The sequence below is a fragment of the Pongo abelii genome, chromosome 1 (genome assembly GCF_028885655.2).
Source record: "Pongo abelii isolate AG06213 chromosome 1, NHGRI_mPonAbe1-v2.0_pri, whole genome shotgun sequence".
In the NCBI taxonomy this organism is placed as follows: Eukaryota; Metazoa; Chordata; class Mammalia; order Primates; family Hominidae; genus Pongo; species Pongo abelii.
This window is the reverse complement of record NC_071985.2, coordinates 200,314,810-200,323,966: the sequence shown is the minus strand read 5'-3', so window position 1 is coordinate 200,323,966 and position 9,157 is coordinate 200,314,810.

Genomic DNA, 9,157 nt, shown 5'->3' with positions numbered 1-9,157 from the left:
TACTCGGGAGGCTGAGGCAGGATAATCACTTGAACCTGGGAGGCAGAGGTTGTAGTGAGCTGAGATCACACCATTGCACTCCAGCCTGGGCGACAGAGCGAGATTCTGTCTCAAAAAAACTCCACAGAACAAAACCACACATCACATCGTACCTCATAAATATATACAATTATTTTTTCAATTAAAAATAAAATTTAAAAATTTTTGTTAAATGCTGGTATCAACTCCTTAAAATGATTTAATGACTCCTCCCCCTGCCGTGGGTTGTGGTTTGAATTAGAAAAATATTATCTGTTAAGAGCTTAATGAAGCATCTGGCACATAACACAGTTTAATAGATGTCAGGTACTGTTACTCTTGTTGTTGTTAAGAGCAGACTGACCAAGGCTGCAGAAGGACAGGCTTGATTGCAACAGACACTTCTGTGCAGTCAGGACTATCTCACTGGTCTCTTTCTGTGTGTCAGCATCTCTTCCCTACGCTGACCTTCTCCTCACAGTTGCAGCCATGGCTGCTGGCTGCTCCAAGATTACATCGATATGGCTCTACTACCAGAAAGGAAAAGAGTGCTTTCTCTTTCCCCCTGAAGCTTCAGTAATAATCGTAGCTAACATTTATTGCGTGCTTATGTGGACCAGACGCTGTCCTAAGTCTTTACAGTATTCTTTCCCTCAGTCCTCATGATGATCTGTGGTGGAGTCGTTGGCAGAGGATGGCTGGATGTACATCAGACCCATTTCTTCTTCCTGGGCCCACAAGTAAACTCCATTTCCCAGGCCTCTTGTAGCCAAGTGGAGCCATGTGACTAGTTCTGGCCAATGGTATATGAGTAGAGGTTTCTCTTTCTTTACTCTGTCAGCTGCTGAGGACAGGGAAACCTTGAAGGCTGTGTTAAAGATGCTGGAACTACATGCTAATAAAAATGAGCATCTATGAAATCTATGAATCACTTCGTAGAGCTTTTACCTGCAAGGGCAGAGTTTAACACAGGATTGATAGTTGTGACAGAGACCATATACTCCTTCTCTCTCAAAGCTGAAAATATTTACTATCTAGCCTTTAATTTAAAAAAAATTGTGGCTGGGTGCGGTGGCTCACGCCTGTAATCCCAGCACCTTTGGAAGGCCAAGGCGGGTGGATCAGAGGTCAGCCGTTCGAGACCAGCCTGGCCAACATAGTGAAACCCCGTCTCTACTAAAAATACAAAAAAATTAGCCAGGCGTGGTGGCGGGCGCCTGTAATCCCAGCTACTCAGGAGGCTGAGGCAGGAGAATCACTTGAATCTGGGAGGCAGAGGTTGCAGTGAGCTGAGATCCCGCCACTGCACGCCAGCCTGGGTGACAGTGTGAGGCTCCATCTCGAAATAAAATAAAATAAAATAAAATAAAATAAAATAAGATAAAATAAGATAAGATAAGATAAAATAAAATAAAATAAAATAAGATAAGATAAGATAAGATAAAATAAAATAAAAAATAAAATAAAATAAAATAAAATAAAATAATAAAAATAAAATAAAATAAAATAAAAAAATAAAAAATTGAGATCTCTGCTTCAAACTAAAAAATAAAATCCCTTGGAAAGCCCATTTGAGTCATGTGACCTTGGCTGAACCAATCACAATAGCTGAGGAAAGTGAGGTGCTGTGATTGGCCAAGCCTAGGTCAGGTGCTTGCACGTTAGCCAATCAATGCAGCTAGAAAGGAAGGGTCATGTAGCCAGAGCGAAGGGAGTTGTTATGGACTGAATTGTGTCTCCCCAGACTTCATATGTTAAAGCTCTAACCCCCAATGTGACTGATTTGGAGACAGGGCCTTTAAAGGAGGTAATTAAGGTTAAATGAGGTCATAAGGGTGGGGTCCTAATCCGATAGGACTGGGGTCCTTAGGAGGAAGAGACACCTCCTGAGCGTTCTGTCTCTCTCTCCCTCTCTCCCTCTCGATGTGTGCACACAGAGAAAAGGCCATGTGGAGACACAATGAAAAGCCCCCTCTGCAAGCTGAGGAGAGAGGCCTCACCAGAACCGGACCATGCAAGTGTCTCGATCCTGGACTTCCAGCCTCCAGAACTCCAGAACTGTGAGAAAATGAATTTCTGTTGTTTAATCCATCCAGCTTACGGCATTTTGTTATGGTAGCCCCAGCAGGAGTGGTTTCCCAGAAGGTACTGGTTGAGGGCATGGAGACTACCAACACAGTGAATTAGTTCTGGGAGTACCACTGTGAGCCTGATAACACCTACTCCATCCCCCCAATTTGTGTCTGTGGCACTATTATCAAATACCACTAATAATAGATTATTATATGCCAGACTATTTATAAGGGACAGAACAGTGGCAGCACACTCACTCTGGTGGGGAGTTGCAGACAAAGCTAAAGGTAGATCTCAGATTTGCTCTCTCCTGTTCCAATGTTGTTGGCAAGATCCCACACATGGGCCCTAATGGGGGCCCCAAATGTTCCCTCTGGGGTCCCCTAGATCATTTCCTGGTACTCATATACTTATTGGTACATATACTCACATGGGTTTTTAATAATACATAGTGGTACACATCAGAGAGTAGGGAAGTGCTCAAAAGAATGATAGTGTATTAGTCCGTTCTCACACGGCTATGAAGAAATACCCGAGGCTGACTAATTTATAAAAGAAAGAAGTTTAATTGACTCACAGCTCTGCATGGCTGGGGAGGCTTCAGGAAACTTACAATCATGGCGGAAGCCAAAGGAGAAGCCGGCGCCTGCTTCACGGGGGGGCAGGACAGAGTAAGTGCAAGCAAGGGAAATGCCAGATTCATAAAACCATCAGATCTCATGAGACTCACTCACTATCACGAGAACAGCATGGGGGAAACCGCCCCCATGATCCAATTACCTCCACCTTGTTCTGCCCTTGACGCGTGGAGATTACAGGGATTACAATTCAAGGTGAGATTTGGGTGGAGACACAGAACAAAATAATATCAGATGGGAACATGTCAGAAGGACATAGGAACCAACCTGAAAATGCTCCCACTGGCCAAATCAGGGATAATTTGAAAACCAAAATAAATAATGATAGTAACAGACTATCACCCATTGAAAAAATATGAATCTATGTATCCATACTGACATAAATAAGGAAATAAAGTAGGGAGAAGGGAATGCTTTTTCTTACAGTAGAATGCCAACTACTAAATATAGAAATGAAAGTTGGAAAATCATCAGAGGGTGGTAGAACTCCCGGGTGAAAGCCTGATGAGAAACAGGATATTAGTGTAGTCTTAGAGTATCTCCTCATGTTCCTTATTAGTGGCAAAGGGAAACATGTAACTTTACAGGGGACTCCACCTTCATCAAGTGATCAAAGTTAACGCAGCCTATATTGGAACAAACTGACAATCACCTGCTTCCTGATATGAGGCACTGAATCAGTGACATACCAAGGGCAGGAATCATCTGGTCTGGGTGCAGGCAGTGAGTGGTGTATTTTAAGAATTTAAAAGTAGTAAAACAGAATAAAATTGAGGTGCTTTTTATTATCACCATGTGCCAACAATTCAGTGATAAAACAGTCCTCCCTTAAAACATCTGAGCAATTGCTCCCATTGCTTTTAGATATAATTGTATATTCAGTATACATATACGTATATACATAAACACACACACATAGACACATACATATGTACAATTCAAACGAGCAAATTCTTACTACTTATCTTTTCATAAATGTTAGGTTCAAAGTGGAAATTTATTTGGCGAATTCCCAGGTAGACATTTTGCCCTGGTATATGTAAACTCTGCAAAATGTATCTGTTTGTTTACAGAGTACATTCACTTTGGTTCTTCTTGTTCAAGCTAACTTTGGTGCAGTTTGCACCTCCAACCCATCATATCCCATATCCCTGTGTTTAAATAGTAGACTCAAAACAAGCAGTGATAGCAGAGTGATGGCAAAGAAACTGAACCTGAGTACAATTCTGACATTCTATGTGATTACCTGGCGTTTTCCCCCCATGTGTGACACTTTACAGAACTTTGGAAAAAATGTGCCCATGCTTTTCAATCTCACTTTGCTGGTGGCAGATGCTGCAGAATAAGGGTGTGACAGTGGAAAGACTTTCCCACGCAAAATGATTGCACCATACAAAGCTGTGCATGCAGTAGAGACAGTGCTTGAAAAGTGAACCCCAACCTTTGAAGTGCTGGGTAATCCAAAGGGGGCATCTGTTGAGATTTTGCTTTCTGCTGTACATGACAATTCCCCCCACTCCGAGTTGTCCTTTTCAAGTGTGAAGTTTTAGGTAAGGTGAATCTGACACAAAAATCAGTCCTGATCACTGGAGAGTAAAATATCAAGCTTTAAAAAATTAAGTATGGATTGGGCACGGTGGCTCACGCTTGTAATCCTAGCACTTTGGGAGGCTGAGGTCAGTGGATCACCTGAGATCAGGAGTTCGAAACCAGCCTGGCCAACATGGCAAAACCCCATCTCTACTAAAAATAAAAAAATTAGCCAGGTGTGGGGGCGGGTGCCTATAATCCTAGCTACTGGAGAGGCCGAGGCAGGAGAATCGCTTCTACCTTGTGGGGGTGAAGGTTGCAGTGAGCCGAGATCATGCCATTTAACTCCAGCCTGGGCCAAAGGGCTAAACTCCATCTCAAAAAAAAAAAAAAAAAAAAAAAAAAGATGTACGAATAAAATGTTTTACAAAGTTATGTTTACACTAAAATAAATAAGTAAATAAACAAATAAATAAATATTTCTCCTTGAAGATTGGTGTACAGAAATCATGGAAAAGTCCACTAACTATGCAATAACAAATCATAAAGGAATGAGTATTTACACAGAAAAAACGATCAAATCTCAAAGAAGAGAGCTGAGAGAAACAACAGAAGATGCAGGTTTTATGCTGCCAGAAGAAATAAAAGGGAAATATTAGAACACCTCACTGTGTTGCCGAGGCTGGTCTCGAACTCCTGGCCTGGAGCCATCCTCCTGCCTTGAACTCCCAAAGTACCTGGATTACAGGTGTGAGCCACCATGCCTGGCCCTGAAATTATTTCACAATGAAAATGTACCAACCCCCAACCCCCACCACCAAGCAAGTTAAGCTGGACTCAGTGGTATGTGGGGTGAAGGGGAGAGACAGCTAAAGATGACACTGAGCCAACCCTTGTGGGTGAATGGAAGAGGATGAGAGAGCATCAGTCCAGCAAGAAGAACAAATACCAGGAAAGGTGATGAGGAGGCTGTGGACACGTGGAATCTCAGATTCCTGAGGGATGAGCAGGGGGAGGTGTGCAGCAAGCCACTGAGTATGTGGTCCTGAGGCTGCAGGGATGGATCAGGGAGGGAGAATTAACCTTGTGTAAGTCATGGAGGGGATGGAAGAGAGAGCGAGAATGAACCCTAGGGAAAGATGGCCGAGGAAGAGGAACCAGCAAAATGAACAGAAAAGGACAGATCAGAAGGCAAAGGGAGAGTGCAGTGACCGTGGTGTCACAGAAATCAAGGGAGGTGAGCATTTTGAGCAGGAGGAAGTGGTTGCTGGGGAGAAATGCCATGAGAGGTCAAATAGGATAAGGATGAACTTTTAAAGTGGGTTCTCTCATTCCACACTCTGCACATAACATCACTTTATACCCCATAAATATACAAAATTATAATTTGTCAATAATACATAAAGTGGATCCTAGCAAGCAGTTAGTGATACACCCACTAACATACCTGTGAAGACCCAGAAAAAGACAAAAACTCTCTAATAAAGACACTGAAAACCAGCATTGAAAATCAACCCATGGCCAGAATCAAGACTTCCCATGGATTAGGAAGTGATGGAGGTGGGTTGAGAAGTGGAATTAAACCCCCTGTTGTACTTGACAAGAAAGTGCAAGGTGTAAATATCTCATTTTCCCCCAACTCTCTGCTCCTGGTTCAGAAACTGAAGACATGTTGCAACCAGAAAAATGGGCAGTTGTTGTGTTTCTAAGTCATAAATCCTGTTTTGGACAAGCCAAAGTGCTGCTTCCTCTCCTCCCTTCCCCATATATGTCCTTAAAAAAACATTCTTACCAAAACCACAAGTCCCAGAAAACAGTAGGAGGTGGAGGGAGGAACCTGGATTGTGTCTGAGATTGGGGGATTCTGTTTAATATTTATGTTTTCTTTCTTTTTTTCTTTCTGTTCTATTTTTTTCCCCAATGACAACGTATTATAATGAGAGATATTCAAAATAATTATATATGCTTTTATATTACCAAATCACCACAACTGTTGTTATGTTATGTTATGTTATGTTATGTTATGTTATATGTTATGTTATGTTATGTTATGTTATGTTATGTTATGTTATGTTATGTTATTTTGAGATGGAGTCTTGCTCTGTTGCCCAGGCTGGAGTGCAGTGGCGCTATCTTGGCTCACTGAAACCCTCTGCCTGCTGGGTTCAAGTGATTCTCCTGCCTCAGCCTCCAGAGTAGCTGGGACCACAGGTGCGCCTGGGACCACAGGTGCACCCGCCACCCCACCCGGCTAATTTTTGTATTTTTTTTTTTTTAGCGGAGATGGGGGTTCCACCATGTTGGCCAGGCTGGTCTTGAAATCCTGACCTCAGGTGATCTGCCTGCCTTGGCCTCCCAAAGTGCTGGGATTACAAGTATGAGCCACCACACCTGGCCCCAAATCACCACAACTTTTAAAAGTGTTTGGAGGGAATACATCAAAATCTTAGTTATTATTAACTGATGGACCTGAAGGAGATTCTTCCTGTTTTCCTTTGACTTTTATGTATTTTCTTTTCTTTTTTTTTTAGACGGAGTCTCGCTCTGTTGCCCAGGCTGGAGTGCAGTGGTGCGATCTCGGCTCACTGCAAGCTCCGCCTCCCAGGTTCATGCTATTCTCCTGCCTCAGCCTCCTGAATAGCTGGGACTACAGGCGCCCACCACCACAACTGGCTAATTTTTTTTTTTTTTTTTTTTTTGTATTTTTAGTAGAGACAGGGTTTCACCGTGTTAGCCAGATGGTCTCGATCTCCTGACCTCGTGATCCGCCCACCTCGGCCTCCTTTGTAAAGTCCTGGGATTACAGGCGTGAGCCACTGCGCCCGGCCAACTTTTATGTATTTTCTATCATGAGCATGCATCATTTTTAGGATGGAAAAAAATATGTGTAATTTACAAAAAAAGGAAAAGTGTCCATGGATTTGGAGACTGATGAAAGAATTGTCAGTGGAGGGATGGGATGGGGGAAGCGGGATTGAGGTTCCCCTGTGTAATCACTATAATGTCTACAGTACTTTCTGTTTTTCAAGTGCTTTTACAAAGCAGAGAGCTTTGTTTTTGGTTTTTGCTTCCCCTCTGATTCTCCTTCCCCTTCCTGTCATTCCCAGAGGGGCAGGGCCAGGAGATGTGTGTTCTAGTATCAGGGATGAACTGTTTCCTTATATATCACATGCTTTCCCAGCTCTTTGGTCTTCTGTCTGGGCCTAGGGTTTTGACACTTTAAAGGCCAGACCAGGATCCCTTTGTTGTCTGTGTTATCACGTCATCTCTTCCCTGAGGCACTAACCACCGGAATGCCCTCACTAACTGAATTCATTCATTCAACAAATGTTTATTGAGTACAGAGTATGTGCTAGGCACTCTTTTAATCACTGGGCATACTACTGCGAAGAAGACAAAGTCCATGGAGGAATGACCAAGGGGACAAGTACATTTTGTGAGCGAAAGCCCTTCAGTTCATATTTCAGAATCCTATTTCACCGTGGTGCTAATTGCTCTGATGCCACCCTTTGTGGGGAGGAGAGACTGGGAAGGCACTTATCATGGCTGAGGTGACAGTTACAGAGTTGCCTCAGGCTACACAATTTACTCTGCTGTGTGGCCTTAGATCACTGGCTTCATCTCTCTGAGCCTCAACAACTTTGTAAAACGGGGATCATGAGAGCTGCCTCATAGGATTGTGGTGAGGATTAAAAGGGAGTGGGAGCAAGGGCCTGAGTGTGGTCCTGGCTTGGAGGAGGTACACAATAAGAAACAGCTATTAATAGTGTGTTGGGTTTTTTGGGTTTAATCTCTGGGATTTTCTTCATGGGACTGCCAACCTCATTTTATCACCCTTCGGATTCCTGTCATTCTACAAGGCTGACAGACTTAGCCAGAGGCTCCAGCCCTCAGCTCTGCAGAAGCAGAAATTTGTTTTTGTCAGGTGCACAGGGTCTAGTCTGGGTGAACTCAGGCTGCCAGGACTCCTGGGAATTTGATGAATGAACCTGCTCATTTGTAAGCAGGGCTGCTCCTTCGCAGTGGCCTGAGTGCTCAGGTCCACCGTCAAGGCTGGGAAAAAGCTCTGATGTTTAAAGTGTGAGGCTGGGTCTGACCGATGACCCTTCATTTAATCCACTCAACCACCATTTAGATGGTATTTGCCCCATTTTTACAGGTGGAAAACGAAACCTGGGGCTCAGAGATGGATCATATTCTCAGAAAGGATTGGCGTTAGTTATTAAAATGTTGCTGCAGAGTTCAGGACCAGAACACAGTGAGGAGGACTGATCCATGCCTAATCCTGAGGCATATACGAGGGATTTTTTTTTTTTGGTTACAAATGACATAGGCTTGCTATAGTGGGTTAAATGGTGCCCACCCCCCCCAAAAAAAGAGATATGCCCATGTCCTACCTCCCAGAACTTGTAAATATGACCTTATTTGGTAAAATGATTTTGCATATATAATTAAGGATCGTGAGATGAGATCTGAAGATCATTCTGGATTACTACCTGGGTAGGCATACAACTGTGAACAAAAATCCAACAGCAAGTGTCCCTATAAGAGATGGAAGGAAGCCAGATGCGGTGGCTCATGCCTGTAATCTCAGTGTTTTGGGAGGCCCAAACGGGAAGATCGCTTGAGGCCAGGAGTTTGAGACCACCCTGGGCAACATAGCGAGACCTTGTCTCTACAAAAAATTTTTAAAAATTAGCCGGGTATGGTGGCATGTGCCTGTAGTCCTAGCTATTCAGGAGGCTGAGGTAGGAGACTCACTTGAGCCCGAGAGATCAAGGCTGCAGTGAGCCATGATCGCACCACTGCACTCCAGACTGGGTGACAGAACAAGACCCTATCTCAAACAGAGAGAGAGAGAGGGAGGGAGAGAGAGAGAGGGAGGGAGAGAGAGACAG